Below are 21,575 nucleotides of genomic sequence, written 5' to 3' on the forward strand. Positions count from 1 at the left end.
TTTTTTAACTTTAATTAAGACATTTTCTGTTCTGTGAGTTCAAGAGTCATTCAAATTCCTATGTATTTAAAAAGAATTTGGAGGATATAGAAACTTAAAATAGAGTCAAGTTAATTCATTTCGTACTGATGCATATCAAAAACGATGAAACAAAAAGACATGTCATCGTACCTGTGCAGCATAGGAACTTGCAAATTAAGTCAATGTGGCTTCTTGGTCAGCTATGTCTCTTCTCCTACAGCCTTCAACCAAAGACTAAATGGTTGTGAGTTACACTACATGTCAATGTTTGAAGATTGTCATTACTACTTCTACTTTTGCTTTAAACTAAGAGAGGTATAAAAGGTCCAAGACAGCTTTAGCAAATCCACAACTTCATTCCTTTTGTCCAAGGAAATGCATGCCTTTCCTTGCACAAAAGTGACCACTTCAAACTTGTGAGCCACAATTCTCAAACCAATGACTGATATTGATTGAATTCCACGGGACTTTGTGCAAAGACCAATATTTTTTTATTTTATTTGCGAGCACAACATAGGTTTCAGAACCCACTGTAGTCATGTTCTGCCCTTGAATTATTTATAAAAAATCACAGGGCAGTTTTGCTTTAAGTGTGCTTTAATTCAGTGATATTTCTCATCACAGCATAAAGCTTAGTAATTTTGCTATCATCTTACGCTGAAGGCAGATCCACAGTTATCTTTCTTTACTCTCAGCCTCTTATGAGAGGTTTCCATTTTACTGCTGCCCTCTGTGTGCTTAGGATCAAGGACTGAATACAAATGGATTGAAATTAATTAATTATAATGTAAATATATATTCTAATAATTAGACTGAACTAAAGTGAACTGATTTGAAATTAGATAAATATCATCATCAATCATCATCATCAGCTTTATTAAAGACACAAATGAGTCCATAGAATAATAAAAAGCAGGATTATCAAAGGCTGTAACTTTAGGTTGTAATATCATAATGAAATAAAATACAATGTGAGAACAATCAGAACAAAATTTAAATCATTACTGTGAAAAAACACTTACTGAATATTGACAAATCAATACTTTTGGCAAACAAAAACAAAAGGTCTTGTGTGTGTCAGTGTGCAGACAACAAGTCACTCTCTTTTCTTGTCCAACTAACCCTCGGTTCCCTGCGACAATCATCTGAAATGTACCGCTTCGTAGAGCTCTAGCTTATTCAAGGTTATACACAAATAAAATTGTAAACTTCTGTTGTCCCCATGCGGTCTTTTTGGAAGGAGAAAACATAAGGATACAACCATTTTCCACAGAATTTCTTTATGCTCTTCCACATCTATAAACCTGTCGTTCATAACAAACTGCATACACATATGTCATTGTAAAGGTATTTTGTCAAGGATAGAATAATTTATTTCTGTTCATTTTTTTTGGTTTAGATATCTGAAATGTAACCTTGAGCACAAGTATTGTTTGGTCACAATACAAAAAGAATATAAATCAAAGCCCTCTGGTTTGAGTTTAAATTATGCTCCTTGCAGCCAGTTTTTGGCAGCGCTCTAAGATTCATCCCTCCAATATCTAACATGACCCTGCTTAGCCTTGCAGGGTCATGAAAGGTGTCTGGTCCCTTTCTCCAATGTTCAATGGGCAAAAGGCAGGATACACCCTGGACAGGTCAGAAACAAATCTTGGTAAAGTAACAATTTGCTAGACCAGTTGCACTCAGTATTTGTTTTGTTTGTTTCTTGTTTATTTGACTTTCTCAAGGTCTTATGGAAATCAAAGTTAAGTTTAATATCAAAAGATCCAGCCCATCCTGGTAAAATATGTCAAAGGATGTCCTTAAATACACAACCAGACATGGGCAATAACAATATCAGTTTAGTAGAATTTGATTCAAAAGATTAAAAAATAAATCTGCAGTGCTCTGCCATACTTGTGGAGAATTTCCTTTCTGATGATGATATAGAACGTTTGTCAGATTTACCCAAGCTGCCACAACTTTGCTAACAGCATCTGTCAGATTTAACAGATTAGATGTCCCAAACACTCGCTGCAGCAAAATATTTCAATTTTGAGATGTATGGGCTACATTACCAATAGTAATAAAATGAACACACAAGTCAAATTAGAGTGAGTACCGGGCTTTTACTAGCAGTGCTGTGCCAGGCAGAAAGAACAGAGGGATAAAAGAGGAGAAACATCCCATTTGATGTGATAAGCCGTAGCAGCTGTTTATCCGTTAAGCCCAGTTTTCTCAAGAGTAAGTTTGCAAAAACCACCAGGTGTAAAATGGCTACTGCAGAGAAGCAGATAGGTAGGGCTTGCCAGGACTGTATCATCTGGTCTTGCACAAAAAAAAAACAACAACAATCCATTGAGTGTTCACTAACAGGTTCTGAGTGCGCACATCACTTCCTCTCCTCCACAAATGTTTGCAAGGCAGTGTTTCAAGGTGGCTCTTGTTAAATAAATTCAAGGTGTTTACAAGGTACAATTTACTTGACAACCAGTTGCTCTTACTATAACTCTGTTTCTGCTGAATACATACCCTTTTACCGCAGACTGTGCTGCTTTTGAATGTTGTTTTCACAAACTTGTTTTCTTTGTTTGATTCTTTTCAAACAAATTAGTTATACAATTCGGTATACAATTTGCATTTAATATATTTGCACAAATATAAATGCAGTCCTTTTGGTTAATATTACTGAAATATTATAGAACTTGCAGAAAAATTGATTCTCTTAACAATCTCTGAGATTGTTAAGAATCTTAATCTCACAGATTGTGCTGGCTTTACCCCAAAGATCCACAATCTCCTTGCTACTGCTACACTGCGCCTGTGACTAAACATACTTTAGTGACTTGCAAAATTTAAGCTCATGGGATTTTTCTACATTTTATTTTATAACCACTTATTTGAATATTTTCAATAAGGATTTTATGTAACAGGCTGACAAATAGTATAGTGGAAAAGTGAATTATTTTTTGTCACTCATTTCAGAAAGTATATGGATTTATTACACAGAGTTAATTATATTTCAAGTCTTCAGTTCTTACAATTTTGAAGACTATGGGGTTACAGATAAAAACCAAAACCAAAATTAAGATTGTGATAAAATTTGATTATGTAAGATAAACAAACAGAAAATGAGGATACTTTTCAGTCTCATTTCTATAATCTAAAATTTTTATTATTTTTTCTTTTTTACCTAAATTATTGCATTGATGTGCTGTCCCACTGAGTTGATCAGGTTGCTTAGACAGAGGTCTTCAGGTCATCAGCATCGTCAGATATGGTGTCTAATTTTACTCTTGACAATAATCAATAGATTTTCTATGGGGTTCAGATCAGGCATGTTTGCTGGCTAGTAACTACAGTAATACCAAGGTCATTGAACCAGTCTTTGGTGTCTTTGGTAGCATGGACATTAAGAAAAGCAGGAAGCATTAAAAACTAAAATTTCTAGGTAGATTGTAGTGTTAGCTGTGAACTTCAGGAAAACAGTCAACCAACACCAGCTTTCTAGTAATATGGATTCTGTTTTTCTCTATGCTTCTTCCATACTCCAGGACATTAATTTCCAAATTAAATGTAAACATTATTTTTAACTGAAAAGAGGAATTTGGACCACCTACCAATGGTCAAGTTATTTTTGCCTTTAAAAAAACTTTTGAGTTACGCCTGCCAACATGTAAAATGATTTGCGTCTTAGTCTGGACATGGCCTAAATTCAATTTATAAAAAATTTAAAAACAGTTTTTTCCAAAGGTAGAAAGTATGGTAAAGTGGTAAAATTTTGTGTGAGATACACAATTACTCCAGGAGAAAAATGATGATTCAAAAAGACATAACATGTAAAATAAAAAATCCCACAGGCCTCACTAAGGTCAGAGTTCACAATTTAACAGTAAAAAACAACTGAGGAGCATTGACTGTGAGAGTGACAAGGCTGCTATTTAACATAACAGACTTTGTGAAAATGATGTTTTTTTTTTTTCATATTTTTATAACCCGACATAAAATCCTGACAATAACAGTATGTGACTATGAGGTTGTGTCCTTAAACTTAACCACATGTGGGCTATGAGGCAAGACAATGATTGTAAGGTTGGCAGCTGAGTTAAAGACCCAGTTCCAGTTCAAGAATGAGTTTTTTAGATGCTACAACTACTTTTTCTATGAACGCAGGTTATGTGTATCTAAATTTAAAAAAAAAAAAATGTTTACGGTCTGAAGCAAAAAACAAAACAAAAAAAGCAGAAAATCTGTAATGGTTTGTGCTATTCACCACTGTTTGCAGATTAAGATGGAAGAGCAGTTGAAGTTTATTAGAGATTTTTATGGCTTTAACTGCAGTGGGGAGAAGTGAGCCTAAACTAAAGCACACAGTATTGTGGATCATAAACCTAAAATAATGAATGAGAAGAAACTATAAAGCTGTGCTGCACTCCTGGGAGCACTGCTGCTAGCAAATAATGAACCGTTGTGCATGAAAAAAACTATTTGTTTAATAGTAAAACATGAATTATAGCAAATTTAAATACTCCTACACACAACTGTGCTGACAGAATAATGTTCAACAAATTCAAAGGTAGGCAGGTGAGGCATTGAGAAGAAATCAAAACTTAAGGATGGAAGTCACTTATATGTGACTTCCATATAAGTATATGTATAAAATGCTTTCCATTTTATACATATAGGATGTGCAAGTAAATTATTTACTGCTGACTAATTCTGAAGTGATGTGCTAGTTTTGCATTTAATCTCCGAGATGTGACTTTCTGGACATTACAGGGTGTATAAAAAATGTTCATTGTTTTTTATTAATTTGGTGTTTTTAACTGTACAATTTCCTCCTGAGCCCCTTTGGATTGGGCTCAATCAGGCTTGAAAATCTGGACACAGCACCTTGCTAAACTGTTCAAGCTATGTCAGGCTGCATGGGAATCGGCTGTGAGCAGACCTTTTCAAGTCCTGCCACAAATTCTCTGAGGTCTGGGCTTTGACTGGGTCACTCCAGAACATCCATCTTGTTGTCTTTTAAACATTTCTGTCATTTTAACTGGATCCTTTGGGTCATTCTCTTGTTAGAAAGTGAATGTTCTTTGAAGCCACAGTTCTCTTGAAGATGGAAACAAATTGTCCTCCAGGATTTCCTTTTCCACTGATTTACTTGGACTGTTCTTTTGCCTTCATGCTGTAATGGTTTCCAGGAATACTGATTAACCAATGACTGGACCCTCCAGACACAGGTGCCTTTATCCTACACTTACTTGAGGCACAGTCATTGAACTGATGATCTCTATTCTTTTCATTGTGAGACTACTAGCACCAATTGAGTAGACCTCTGTTGCATTAGGTCAGGGGCTTTTAGCGGGGTGAATACTTATGCATTCACTTATTTTATGCAATTCATTTGTAATTTTGTTGATATCAGTTTTAGCTCTGACATTATAGGCAGATTTTTTTTGTAGAAAAAGCCAAATTTTGTTGATCACAAAGTGAAGGAGACAGACCTGTAGCAGATGAAAAATGAAGGTCATGATAATACTCTACACATTGTGGCTTGTGGCTTTGGAAAGATTAAAAACTGAAGAAGACCACTGGGAGATTGGTTAGGGGTGATGTTTCTTACTCAAATCAAACAGTTCTGCTGTTTTAATAAAAGTGTTGACACCCAATATATATATTGTTCAGAAAGAGGGCAGTGGCATTTCCTGCCTTTTCAATAAAACTTTGTTTTAGGGATCCAATCAAAGTTTAGATGGCCATGGCAGAGCTTTACAAACATCAAAAATCAACCAGAAAATAAACCTCCATTGGTTAAAACATAAATTGGTTAGTTTCTCCTCTTTTTTAGTCACAAAAATATTCCTTCTTCTCTTATAAGAGCTGGGTTGGAGGACAAATTTTGCAGCTGCTAACTGACAAGAAATGAGTTATAAAGGTCGTCAGTATGCTTTAGAGAATCATAAAACACTTGAAACTCTTTTTTGACAATAAAATGTCAAGCCAGGACTGTTGGGCTCTGAGCTGTTAAAAATATGAAGATGTGACAGGTCTCCTTCGGGAGAAACTGATGTGAATTCTCTGTTGGTTGCTTGACCACATCCATGAATAAATGATCAAATCAGTTGATTAGCTGGGGGAATATCAGAGGAGACATGCTCTGTGATCTAAGAATAAATGCAACCTGAAACAGTAATATTTTGCTGGTCCTTGTCCTCTGATTGTTTTAAAGTACATGTCCCTTACCGCACAATGTCATCTTGGACAGAATCAGTTTGACAGCAGCCTTGTTAGCTGGAATGTCTTGATGTCATGGTGATAAGGACCCAATCAGACAGGGTCTCCTCTGTGTATATAAGTGACTTTACTCAAAATGAAAACATCTCCATAATGCTCATTGAATATGTCAGAGTTGTTTGTCCATAGACATGATGAAAGTTCAAGGTATGCTTCTGACAGCCAAAATTAAGCTTGTGTGAGAAATATTTTTAATAAATGCTGAAAAATAGACTTGGGGACGCATTCAGCTCAAAGTGGAAGATTCTTCCTAGCCCCACCTGCAACATCCAACCGGTACATCCAGTTCGTCTCCGTAGACCAATCAACACTGGTCCAAGACATGTCACGTCCAATCACCGTCTAACTCCCGGCTGATGAGAACCTCCATCCATGGCGTCTTCCGCTTTCCAGCAGAACTCACCCCACCACCAACCCTTCACCTCCACTCGCCCGGTCAATCGGCCGCATTCTTCACCATCCACCACCACCAGTGCCAGGTCTCTGGGGAATGACGTTCCTATCAGCAATGGGAATGCTCATCTGAGCTTATCGCAAAAGTTTTGCGATAATCAATGTCCTCAGCCGGGGGCCGAGCACCAAAGACTTTATTTTGTATATCAATAAACTCTTCTAATTGTTTTCCTCTCTCTCTGTCTGAGTCTGTCCAGATTGAAACAATATCATCATCGACTGTGTCAGAAGACACCAGTCTCTGGAAGGCCCATTCACTGGTCAATCACTATCCTTGGCTACCATTACATATGACGGCTTCACTAGAGCTTACCAAAAAGCATTTAGGAGACTCCATGGTCAAGTGGAAGAAAATTCTTTGGTCTGATGAGACTAAAATGGAGCTTTTTGGCCATCAGACAAAACTAGGTTTGGCAGACAGCAAACATAGTGAGTGAGCATAGGGATACTTCTCTGGAGGTTTTGAAAGACTTGCAAATGTAACAAGAAAAACGAATTCAGTAAGATCAAAGGAAATCATGGAGGACAGTTTGCTTGCATGTGCAAGGTAACTATGTTTTCAGAGGACTTTTCCAGTAAACAACAACCAAAAGCATCCAGCTAAAGATACAAAGAAATGGTTTAAAATCAACAAGGTGTATGTTTTGGAGTGGCTTAGTCATTAAAGGCTTGTTTTATTAATTGTTTGTCAAAAATGCCAAATTTTGGGTCATAATTTACTTGTAAAAGCAATACCAGATTAGATTAATTTTGACTCTTTAGATTGTGTGACTTTGATTTCTACTTCTATTGTCCATTGATAAGCTAATTTATCAACGAGTCGGATCAAAACAGAGTAAACAGGTTAATGTTAGCAGTGTATTTCACCAAACTGCTCCAGGTGTAAACATTGTCAGCAGTAAGATGAGTTTATTAAAAAGCTGTAGCTGCATGTAAGGAGTCATGTTGGGAGTTTGAAACAAATGATCAAGCAATGGATGTTTTGGAGGAAGAGCCAAAATATATTGTCAGTAGCAGCTTTCCTACTAAGCTGTCTTGAAGAAGTCAGGTTATGACAAGTTGTCTGTTTCTGTCAAGGAAACCATAAAGAAGATAATCCATGAATCTGAATGTCATCAGTAAGTGTAAAGCTGATGAAATGTGGTGCGCTATTTCATTGCTCTGTAAAGCTATCAAACTTTCAACTATTTAGATTGTATTGGTTGTTTTTTTGTTACTTTCATAAAGATTTGGACTGAACTGTGTTTTGGCTGATGAAATTCCTGGATGAATCCACAGATCAATTTCAAGGAAAAACAATTTTTTTCAAGACAACCTTATTCAAAACATCAGGGAAATGTTATCATACAAAGCTAAAGTATTTCAAAATAAAACCAAAAAAGTATATCTTCTTTTTTTCTTCCAGTATGAGACTAACATACAAATAAAGAGATTTTTAGAGAGCTGTTGACCTTCTCAGTTGCAATCACTGCCAGAAAAACAGCTGCGGTATTCATAAGAACAAAGCATATTAGAATATACAGAGACTGGCAATGATGAAAAAGGAGAAAAGGGTTTCATTAGATTTTATTGATTTAAGGCATTGTCAACATAAAAGATACACCAACATGGTATAAACTGCATATTGTATCATTGCTGCATCTAAAAACATTCTAAAGGACATTGTGTAGCAGTTTCTGTCTTCAGTTCTTTGAAAGTAAAGTGCAGTGAGCAGCATTTTGTAAAAGACATTTATCAATGAAAGTTTTATATATTTCTTAAATAATTTCTTGTTTTATAGAACAAAACAAAAGAGAACAAAACAAAACAAAAATGTTTCAGTTTAGAAAACTATCTCTAGCAAATGTCAGTTAATAACCTACTGTCTGCCAAGTATTTACCCTTCAGCCGCTTGGGTGCAGAACACTGATTCTTCCTGCGCTAGTCTGGTCAAAATCATTGACAGTCATTGAGAAATGATTGCTGGAAGTTGTTACATTTTTTAGGTATAGCCAGAATTATGGCATATAATTAAGGTGAAATGAAAAATTAAAAAATGCATTTGTTATTGATTTGCGAGTTAATTGTTATGACATAAATGTTATTTCCGAAATTTATTTAGATTATGACTGTAAATTGACTTTGCATGACCATTTTTGAAAATCTATAATGGCCTTTGATATAAATGAATGAATCTCTTGTTAATATATATATATATATATATATATATATATATATATATATATATATATATATATATATATATATATATATATATATATATATATAATTTAGCATGATTAAAGAGAACCTCAAGTGTGGTGCATGTTAGTCAGTATTTTGTCAGTTCTTGTATGAGAGTAGTTATTGTGAGGAATCATAATAATCTAATGTGAGGGCACTGATGTAATATTCAGTTTCATCCAAACTACCATTTGGGTGATTTCTTAAATAAAAAAAATTAAAAAACGTCATAATATTTACCACTCTGAGCACATTTTCAAGCTAGGCTTTTCTATTCTGATTCAAATCAGAAATCATTCTATGGGGAAAGCCTGTCTCTCATCTATTTGATTTTGGCAATTTAATTATTTATGCTGTAATTATGAGACCCTCTTTTCTTCTGAAGCACTGTTCCTCCATACTGTTGATGCATTTTTGAGATATTCTTGGGCCTCTTCACCTCTCCCTTGAAACAGAGGATATTGATATTGCCCATCTCCCATATGTAGGATCAATTACCATCTAACAGACTTCTTTTTACTTCAGGTCAAAAATATAACACTAAACAGCATCTCTTTTTTTCTGAGATTCATAGGATTTTTTGTTTGGCTTGTTTTTTGTATTGTTGACAGAATTTTCACTGGACAAAAATATCTCTCTTAAGTACAATCTGTTAAAACAAGTCTTAGAGATGTTAATGTCACAGCACTTTGTAAGAGCACTCTTTTGAATGTCTGAGGCTTTTATCAAGTTTGTTTGGGACAACAAGTCTATACCCACATTTGTATTCTTTCCTCTAATCAATATTTATTTAAGATGACTAAGGAATGCATTAACCTTCACGATAATAAATTGTTAAAGCTGTAACATTTTTTTACGTTTTATTTTTTTGCTTTAGGACTTAAGTGGAAAAGATAAATATGACAGAGAAAATGAAACATAAATGAATGGAAATTTTTACACACTGCATCACATTGAAACACTGTTTCAAACACTCTCTATACTATTAGAGAAGGGACTTACTGTGCTCCCTTCTTTTTTTTAAAAAAATATATTATTTGAAAATTTATCTATTCAGGAATTTTATAGACAACATATCTTAAATATTTGAAGCTTGGGAAGGAGAAACTCACTATATTGCCAGACATATTCGCTTATCCATCCAAATTATGGAATCAGGTGTTCTAGTCACTTCCATGGCCACAGGTGTACACCATTAAGCACCTAGGCATGCAGACTGTTTTTACAAAGATTTTTGAAAGAATGGACTGCTCTCAGGAGCTCAGTGAGTTCCAGTGTGGAACAGCAAAAAATAAAATTTGATATGAAAGATTATTAAAATGAACAATGACAAATAAAACCAACTTGAACTTTAAAGGTGGAATAACTTTCTTGTGTCATAAACTTTCTTAAAAACTACTGTTTATGCTTCATAAATAATCTAAGAGTAGAAACTTGATGGTGATTTAGTATGCTCCATATATTTAATAGAGCATATTCTAAAATCCTCAGCTTCCACACATCAGTCAGAGCAGCTGGTGCTGCAGCTGTGAAGCTATGGCACGAATGTATGGAAATACAACTTATCTTAGAGATACAATGTGTTATCAGTCAAATAGTGAATAACCTTTCATAGAGTTGCCATTTGCCTTGAATTTTCAACTAAATCCTAATGTTACTGACTCCTAACGACGCACCATATTGAGAAATGTGTCTTTCAGTCAGATTTGTCAATAGTTGGCCTTCTATCACCTGAAGAACATCTCCAGGATTAGAGGACTAATGTCTCAGCCAGATCTAGAGAAACTCATTCATGCATTTATCTTTAGTCGCATTGATTATTGTAACAGCATCTTCACAGGCCTGTCCAAAAAATGAATCAAACAGCTGCAGCTGATCCAGAACGCTGCTGCTTGTGTTCTCACTAAAACCAGGAAGATAGAGCACATAACACCAGTTTTAAAGTCCCTCCACTGGTTCCCTGTAGCTCAGAGAATAGATTTTAAAATAGTGTTGTTAGTTTACAAATGACTGAACGGTTTAGCACCACAACACATTAAAGATATGTTGTTGTATCAACCTTCCTGACCTCTCAGGTCTTCTGGTTCTGGTCTGCTTTGCATCCCCAGAGCCAGAACCAAGAGAGGGGAAGCAGCTTTCAGCATCTATGCACCAAACATTTGGAACAAACTTCCAGAAAACTGTAAAACAGCGGAAACCCTGACTTCCTTTAAATCCCAACTAAAAACATGGCTGTTTAGAATTGTATTTGAAATGACATACGTAACAATGTATTGTTTATTCCATGATGCATGACTTTGTGTTTTTGTGTTTATGATGTAAAGCACTTTGAAATGCCTTGATGCTGAAAGGTGCTATACAAATAAAATTTGATTTGATTTTTGATTTAGATGACTCTTATGGTTAGTGCCTTGATTTCATAAAAAAGGTCAGGACCTTAACTGAAAGATGACAGAAAGAGAAACTACCCCTAAAGCGAAGCTGCATTGCATGTTCTAGTCTTGCTTTTAATTAAGGCCTCTCTAATTGGGAAGGTGCCCATTAAAAGTCTAAAGCAGATATATGTGCCATGACTCACAGCAGGCAATCACTAGAGAAATGAGAGAACCCCTCATTTCCTCTTTTCACTGCACAGCATGCTGGGAATTTGCATGTATGTGTTGGTTTGTGAACATTATTACGAAAAGTGTGAAAGTTTAAAAAAGTTATTTTGGTTGCCATTTCTTTTAGTTTCACTGTTCTAAGTATGTAGTTGAATTCGGAGATCTTAACATTCTCTTGAAAAGCTCATCCACAATCTGGGTTCCTCCCATGCAGCTGATGTTGCGAAGATGCTGGTTCAAGATTCTAAGACAGTGACGTTTCCTATACCAATGTGCACTACAAGACCACTCAGCAAGAAAGATGCTTCAAAAGAAATATAAAGAGGCCAGATTGTAGTTTGTCATTATGGGTCAGGCACAAGGATGAAGGTATAAAATATATTTAAATTTATAAAATTCAGATTACATAAATCACACATTAAGCAGTACACAGTAAGCCCAACAGAATAAACCTTCATAGAGGCAAATAAGGTGATGAATAAAGATATCTGGAATGACTTTGTTCATCATTCCAGATGTTCTCAATGATGACACTGAAAGCTACAAAAGTTTTAAGCATAGAAATGGTTTTGAACCTATTGTCTTAAGTGAAGAATCAGACTGGGGTTTGTTGTTGCCAAATACCTAATCTTTGACTTTGTCCGATAGATCAATGAATGAATGAAAGAAAACTTGATCACCAAAAGAAATGATACATTTCAGCAAATAATGTTTAACACAATTAACCACTTAGAAAATAAAGATTGAATCTTAAAGCTTGTACCAAGTTCAGATTCATTTTTAACAAATGGTTCTGAAGTGTGCAGAAGTTAGATTTTTGCCTTGTTCTTATTTTCTCAATCTGCTCCCATCTTTTCCCCCTCAACTTCTCTGTGACCCACTGCCCCTCACTTGCCTTCTCAACAGTTGAGAATTGACAGATAAATGAAAGCATGCTGAATTTGTTCTGGAAATCTCAACAAAAGTCTAAATGCTTTCTGAAATGCTACATACAGATTTTTATTTACTTCCAATGTCTTTATAAAACCAAACCAAACATAATTTGAAGTATGTTCATTAATTTCATCATTAAAATTCAATTACTTTGAATAAACTTACTTTATGTGATAAATTTTACTTCTTTTATATTTTAAATTTAAACATTGCTTAGAAGTTTATCTGTAATCCAATTTATAAGGCAATATACATACAGAAAGAATCTCCTCATAGAAAAAACATTGTATTTTTTTATTCTTATTTTTCTAAAAGGAAAATAAGAAAGTAGAAGTATCCAACAGAAACAATGACACTGAAACTAAAAAGAGTGGTCGCTATATTCATCTTTTTGAAAGCAAAGTGTGTTTGGATGGCTGTTGAGTCTATAATTATGTTAAAGGCTTCCAGGGTTGAGGATGGAAATCGCACCTGAAAAACAATAAAGCCTTCCAAAACTAACAAATAAGCTCCCTATTAGCAGAGATTTAACCCACAGGATAAATGACTTGACAGCTACAAGGGTAATTTATTAAACTTACTCCAGTCTGTATCTTCAAGGTGAAATACCTTTGTCAAAGCCAGCTGCAAGTGAATTGGACCTGTCATTTTGTCATTACTGAGAACTGTTTTTTTATTTTTCTGCCCTTGTGGTAAATAAAGGCTAAAAGCTTAGTTGCTAGAGAAACCAATTTCCTTTGGAGTGCAGATCTATTAAGGTATATCTAATATATCTAATATATATATTTAAATCTTTTTATTTAGAGAAGCAAGGGGAGCATTATCAGGCTGAAATGTTGCTACTTTTGGGTGTATGAAGTTGTGGTACATTTAGGTTACTCATATCATTTGATACCCTGCTGCTCAATGCTTCATTGACCATTCTGCTGACGGAAATATGACACGTACATGATAAAAGCTTTCATTAGCACTAGGGATGTAAAGGTGACTGGTTTTAATTAAGCTGCTCATAATAAATACCATCTTATTAATGGTACTGAATTGAACAACATGTTACTTGGGTTGACGAATGAGGAAATAAAGGATATTTTGCAAACATCAAGTCCTTTCAGATGTTAAACTATGTGTGTCCCATCTGACTCATTGTTCTGAATTGTGATATGGATTGGATGTGGAAATACTCAGTCATTGCTTTGGCAGAGATGTTAATGTCAGGGGTTAAGTTATTTCTACCGATACATCTCAAAAAATCTGAATATTGTAAAACAGTGTCATTTTTTTGTAACTCATTCAGAAGGTGAAACTCAAATGTTATAAATACAATACATATAAAGTAAAATATCTTATATCTTCATTTATTTATTTTGATGATAGAGGCTTGCAAATACTGAGAACCCAAAATTCCAAGTCTAAGAAAATGCAAATATTGTGAAAAAGTTATAAGTAAACTCTCATACTGACACCCTGATTAGCTTATGAGTAAAAAGATTTCCTGAGTTTCTATATTGTCTTCCAGGGTCAGTCATCGCAATCCTCTTGAAGACTGCTAAATAAACAAATGTCCAGAAGGCGGCAATCATTGACACCATTCACAAGAAGCTGGTTGCTCACACAGCACTGAGTTCAGTCATCCATAGAAAGTTGAGTATAAGAAAAACATGGTAGGAAAAGGAATAATTGCACCCTTGAAAGGATTAAAAAGCAAAATCCATTCAGGAATTTGAGGGAACTTCCGAAGAAGTCCCCTCAGAAACCATGAATCCTTTATATCAATTATACATATACCACTTATGATTTCTGGGACAATTTATCACCCAGCAAAATTTGTCATTGTGACAGGTCCAACCACAACTTCAAGGTTTTCCATTGCAGAATGTTGCTGCAAACATTATCAGAGGGTTGACCACAACTGCTCCACGCTCATGTTCCCAAATATACAACCATAATACTGAAGAACAGATTGTAATAGAGACACTCACATTAACCAGCTAGAGTGAGACCTGGCAATAGGGAAGTAACTTTTATGTTTTAAACAAGTCATCTTATTCAGGATGTGAACCTTTATATCTACTGATGCCATTACCCCTGAATTTGTCCCTTTGTGGAACAATAAAGGCAATTTTCTATTCTATTCTAATAAGACCAAGTGAGGCTTTCAACCTGTTATGTGTTATGGCTGTATCTCAGCTTTGCTTTGCCCCCTGGTGCTAAGTGCAAAGACACTGATGATACATTCTGTTCTCTGAAAAAGGAACATCAATGTGATGTTAATCGCCAAAGTCATTTATTTTCCTTAAATGCTGAGGCCAGCTAGAGGCTGCAGCAATAACAGCACTCTGATCTGCTTCTCCATAACCACTCAATCAGGATATTAATTGTCAAGCAATGTCTCCAAGTTATTAATCTTCAGCAGTCATTCTTTATTAAATAAAAATGCAACTGCATGTGGGACACACTTAGAGTAGTGAGTTATATCATAATGCGTCTTCACTCAACAACAACACTGGACACATTAGTGTGATCACCTCTAATAAGATGCAGCACTATTAATGCAAAACATAAGTCCTCTTTTTGCTTCTCACTGAAGATATATTTGAGTAGATATTTGCATTTATTTATATAATTATGAAGGCTGAGGATAATTGTTTTTCCTGCCATGTAAATAAAAAGTGATGTGTTTTTTGATGCATCTTGATCATATTTTGTCCTTTCCGCAGAGTAACAGTAGCTCTGTAACAAGCTTAGGTTAAGGCTGGAATAAGACTTTTAAATAATAACATTTGCTTTATTTTTAACATTTCTAAAATACAAATATCTCTGAAAATATATAATTTTTCATGGTGATTAAAAACACTAAAATGTTACACAAACATATTTAAATAAGACGAGAATATAAAAAATCATTATTTGTGAAATAATGTCACTTGATGTGATGCATAGCCTTTGAGCACAGGCAAACTGAACGACAAACAGTTTAATTGCCTTTGTGTTTTTATCCTCCCACGGAATAGCTTTTATCAAAATCATTATCTAATAGCAGAAAAACTCAGCTTGAAACTAGGAACAGCTCACTCATCTTCTGCTTCTGCCATCTTAAGTGTCCGACATCCATTTTCCTCCCACACCTTGGCTACCTGTATGCCACTGCAGTCAGCATATAAGTACAGCACAGCACATTACCTGAGAAGATCAAGACTGTAGGAAGTATAAATGTGCAGTTTTGTGTTTATTATGAACCTCGGAGGTAATTTAGCATTTTGCTGATTCATTTATTCACCTTGCAGTCATTGGACGAGAGGTGGGATACATTCGAGGTGCAATAAATTCCACAATGTTTGAATGCTCAAGTAACACTGGGACTTTTCACCATGTGTCCCGGCTGGGGCTTTTTTATCCCACGTTTTATTGGTAGGCCAGTAAATCAGACACACAAGCAGCATTCGCAAACAAGATGAAACTGCTTCCCTTCACGTTGCCCACTGAGGATTAATGTTTTCTTCAAAAACAATATAACGGGGAGATTGAAAAGACTGTTGTGTCTTATGTGAATTCCCTTTTCCGAATTAATATGAGTTAATGTTTCCATATTATTCTAATTTACAGAGAGATTTTTGTACTATTATGATATTATGATGCAGGAGTCTTCGGACAGAGCTATGCTGATAAACCAAAGTCTCTCTGTGAAGTAGCATAAACAGCAGGGACTATTAGAGGGTGGAGTTGTTTTGAAGTGAACCAGACAAATTAGGATAAATGTCTGCAGCGTATATGTGCTACTATTTAGTAGACTCATTGTTCACTTGAAAACATGAAAATTATGGGCCACATTTAAGCCTGACTAGAGGCTTGTAGTCAAAATCTGAACTTCAAGCTATTAGCATGGTAATGACCACTGACTCCAGAGCCATGAAAAAGTAACCAGAAATGAGAGCTTAAAGGTAGCTATTTAAACAATGGTTTCCCAAAGGAATACACTTAGTAAAAAGAGCTGGGCACAGGAAAACAAGGATGATTGGAGACAGAGGGGAAAAATGGATTTCCAGACAAAATTTGAGGTGGATTTTTTTTTTTTAACTATAACCCATCTTCTTTCCTGTCTCTGACTTCGACAGACAATGGGACATTAGGCATGCTTCTACCAGTGTCACCAGAAGACTAATGAGATGGCAGCAGGCCTGTGAATGGCTCATTGGCCTGATGCACATTACTGTCTTTAAGAGTTTCCTCATCCCTTTATGGCCAGCCGTGCTCTGCTTCTTATACCTGTAGCAGAGACTGGCTTGAATAATGAAAAATATTCATACCACGGACGTCCACGGTACACCATCATTACATGCACATGTTCTGGCAGCTCTGTGGTTCAACAGACAATTACAGCTGGAAGAAAAGCGATGAAGAAAACAGACTGGACTTGGAAAAATTATGTATATTGACAAACCGTCTCATTTCGTCTTTCTTATTTATTAATAAAACATACTCCTAAGCCAGCATACTTGAAATGAGACAGACTTTCTGGTAATAACAGATGGCTGGTTTTATTTATGTTTGTTCTGTTAGAGTTTTACTGTAAAAATGGAGTTGCTCTTTTATTATGCTTTCACCTAATGTTTACTTCAGAGGAGTGTTTGCTGCAAATTATCAAATTACTTTTTAACAATTGGCATGATATGATCAACTGAACTTCCTTGCATTGTTTCAAAACTGAATTTAATTGTAATGTATGCCATTGGATTGAAATCAAACAAAATATCTGCATGTGATTATACTGTAATTACTTGTTTGGATTTCATCAAACTAAATTTAGTTTTATGTAAATAAATTGTATAGTTGGTGTTATGAAAATAAACTGAATAAATTTTTTTTAGAACCAGACATATTAAGATACAGATATGAACATATCACATTTGTGATGATTTAGTCACTTATGGTTTGAAACATTGATTTTAATAGTAGCTTTTGCTGTAATTATTATGCTACTAAAATCAATATTTCAAATCACTGGCCCACTTCAGGTTAATGTTTCAAATCAATATTTCAAATCAAAGCTGTAGAATGCTGACAGCTTTACTGTAGTCATCGTGAATAGGGTCATATTTAATCATGTAAAAGATGCTAAAGAGTTAAAAATGAAACATATTGTCACCTTTGCTTCAAAAACAAAGTCATAAGAAGAAACTTTCTATTTACATATTTAAACAAGTCTTTGATTCTTCTACAATTACTTGATTCTCATGCTGTTAATATTACTTATATCAGCAATCTAGTTTTTCCTTTCATTCATTAATTTCCCTTCAAGCAAAATAATTTTATGTTGTATTTATTTTTTATTCCAAATAAAGTTCCTTTGTTTGTCTTCAAGATTTGCACTCGTTAAATTCTTCTCACCTGTTTCTTTATAACAAATATGGTTGTTCTGTCAGTGTTCTACATTCTATAGAGAACATTTTATTTGAATTATGAAAGTATCATGATTTGCTCAGTTTTGTGTTTTCTTCTTTCTTCTGCTAAAGACATTACTGTAAAAGATGAGCTTCATTAATCAATTGTAAAGCTTATGATTGTCTGAAAAACTCAAAAATATGTGTTTTAAAGAAGTATTGCCATTTGAAAGTTTTAGGAGAATAAAATGGCAGGCAAATTGTAAAGAAATATTTTGAAAACTTTTTGGGTAAGTAACAAAAGTCAGAAAAAATTGTTTCATAAAGTTGTAAATGAACGATGCACAATGAGCAGTGTTCCTATGTCTGTCAAATTACATTATCAGCACTTCAAAACTTCTTGAGCTGCACAAATAATTTTTAAGTTTGTTTCCATTCATACATACTACGATTTCACATCAGGTTTGATATATTTGTTTGTAGAACTATAGCTCCTCAGTCACAAAACAAGAATCACATTGAGGGCAGCATGCAGTTCAGTACGTCATGCCCAAGTTCACTTATATATGTGGAGGGGAACTCTAATCAATAAATTTGTATGTCAGAAAGACGAGTATAACTACTGAGCCCTTGGCGTCCCAAAACAAACATCCTAAGGCTGTCCACCAAAGCCACCTGAGGCATTCACTGTGCATGTCATTTTGACTGATGGAGAGCTGCTCCACTATTGATTTTTCTGAAAGCATGTAACAGTTTGCCACAAAATTTGACCTTTATTTAGCACCAGCCACCATTCCTTCAATTACGACCAATTTTTCAGGTCTTGACAAAAACAAACATACAGCTCACAGCTAAGTGCTGCCTACATATAACTTTTGTACAGGTGTGGTGCTCAGAGAGTAATGGGTTAGTGATGGCCAAAAAGTTTAGGTTTATGTGCCAAGATTACCTTCTTGAGAATGTTTGGATGAGACTGCAAGGACTTTTGGCAAACTGCAAAGTTTTCTCCCCTTTAAGCCATTTCTGCTCCAGTTTCTGTTGAGGAGCTTTGCTTTTTTTTTTCGAGCCTGGCTTCCACGCTGGTAATGGAGTTTTGGTAGTCTGCCTTTTCCTGGATGGTTTGACATGACAAAAACTTTTTATGCCAGTTTTTTTTTTTTTTTTTTCTGGGTGGGGGTTCAGGAAACACATGTCTTTGCCTATGTCTGTGTTGTTGTTTTGTAAAGTACTCATATCTTGATTCTCCATCTGTACATCAAGTAAAGTGCATAAATCCTATTTTACATCATATCTGACACAAACAGGAAACAGGGATGTCACCCTGCATCCCAGATGCTCCAAACAACCCAACAAAGGGAAAGGAGGGCAAAGCGGGAGCAGAATAAAGTAAAAAATGAGAACATAACATTTGGTAGTAATTCAGCATGGGATGCCCAGTCAGACTTCTGGGAGGTAATTAATTACAGACAACAACAGAAAAAAAATGTCCAGCCTTGGACCTCTAGGGGCAGCCTATACCTCTTTAGATCTCTATCCAGGAAATGATTGGCCTGCTTGGGAAGGCTTATATGGAGCAAGAATCTAAAAGGCTCATTTTAAGATTAAACTCCACAGAACAAGTCAGCTATTGTGAGAAAAAAAACATAAAATCTTTTCAGAGTTACCTTAATGTTATAACCATTACAATCAAAAATGATTTCAGACGTGTCTTTCTAATCCATGTGAATTTTTTCCAGTGTAATACTATGTGTGTCTGTGTTTTTTGGGGGGTGGGGGTAATAACATAAATATAATCTCATGTCTAAAAGAGCTTTTTTCAAATAAAATAGCAATTGACATTTCATAAAATAAGCATAAAAGATAATTGCAGATACTGAAATCGGGTTCATTGCACTGATTTTGTGTATCTGATAATCACTAAGTCTTTTGTTTCTAATTCAAAGTCATAAAGATTGTGGATTGTTGGATTTGGTTTTACAAGATAACCAATGTTAGTGACCCAGCTGAAGGTCAGCCGCCTACACCTGAACCCACCAGCAAATTGATGTACCTTAGTTGGGGCAGGAAATAGTAAACTCTACTACTTACAAAAAGAGTGAAAATGCAAACAAAACAAATTAAATTTTTGTGTACACAATGAGACAGATGTTTTTCTGTGTCAGTCCTGCACTTGGCTGTAGTTTCTTGTAAAGCTTGTTCAATTGCTGTGATAAAAAAAAAGAAAGAAAAAACCAGATGCTGCTCAGTTTGGCAAATAATTAACATTCATGAACAAAATGGCAAAGTTTTATTTTACAATATTACATTAGGTCAATAAAAAGATGTATTTTTACTCAGAAATATGGGTTTAATAAAAAAAAAAATGCTGACAAGTTCTTTCCAAAGATATTTTTAATCCTTATTAAGTATGCCATTTTTTTTAATTTGAAGCCTGAAATAACCTTATTTATGAAAGATTTAAAGCAAGACGTTGAAATTAAGGTAGCCAGACTTCTGACAGAGAAAATGTCATCATAATCACAAAACAAACCAATTTTCCAAACTAGTCATGACCTCCAGCATAAATAGATGCATTTACTCACACTAGTGCAAGTGTTAGAGTCACGTTGCTGATCAAGAGGGAGAGCAATCCTTAAACATGCTTGCCTATCATGCATGCATTGTATGCTGAGAGGACACTGAGTTGTATGCGGGTGCTACGGCTGTTTTATTAGCTCCCTCAAACTCAATTTCCATATAATTTGTGAGCTGGCTCTCGAATCTGCTCCTGGCAGCTAAAGGTATAAATCTGGCCTTATCTGGCCCCAGCATGCACAGTTCATATCCACACACCCTTTGCCAACAACAGATCTATAATTCATGGCCAAGCACACCCACGTTATTGGCTGCCCTGTATTAGAAAATACAACACAGAAAAAAAAAGAATTCAATGGGGTGTCATCCAAGCAGTTCAGAAGGCAGGAGGGTATGTTTTCTCTCCCCAGAAACAAACCATGGGACAGAAACTTCTCTGTAGTGCTATTACACATAAAAGAAGGAAATGTACACTGTCAAACTTTTTACATTTATATTCTGCTCAGGGTTTCTTGTATCGTTATGCCAAAGTGCAGGTTAACATCAATGTGACCCCATAGGTGAAAGAGTGCTCTGTTTGACAGATAGGGAATTATTCATCCAATTAGGCTAATTGGATGGGACAGGTCAGGCCATATAAGGCTGTTGAGTGAAGCTGAATAAATTGGAGAGACTGTGTTAAATTATCTTAAGAAAAGTCACCAAAGACACCAAATTAGGCCCCTATTCCTGGGAAAATCTATATTGGCAAAAAAAAAAAAAGTGTCTCTTTTTGGTGTCTTTTGCTAAAAAACAATAGTTATCAAAATATTTGCAATTACAAGCTTGTTATTGACAATAAAAAAAAGAAAGTTTGAAACTTTTGACACATTAGTAACTGATTAATAGGGAAAACACATTATCAGCTCTTATTCTGTTTGTGCAAGACATGTCTAAAGACAGCTCAATGCTCACAGGCGTCTCTGAGAAACATATTGACATGACACTGACAGGTACCGCTGCAGGAAATCTTCAGCTGGCCAGTGCTTATTGAGTCATATGAAAGAGAAGGGCAGAAGACAAGGACTTGGGGGGCCAGCTCCACCAGTGTCCCTTTTTAATGACCATTACCATACCA

The sequence above is a fragment of the Poeciliopsis prolifica genome, unplaced genomic scaffold (assembly GCF_027474105.1).
Source record: "Poeciliopsis prolifica strain line A6 unplaced genomic scaffold, Auburn_PproV2 SCAFFOLD023, whole genome shotgun sequence".
Lineage (NCBI taxonomy): Eukaryota > Metazoa > Chordata > Actinopteri > Cyprinodontiformes > Poeciliidae > Poeciliopsis > Poeciliopsis prolifica.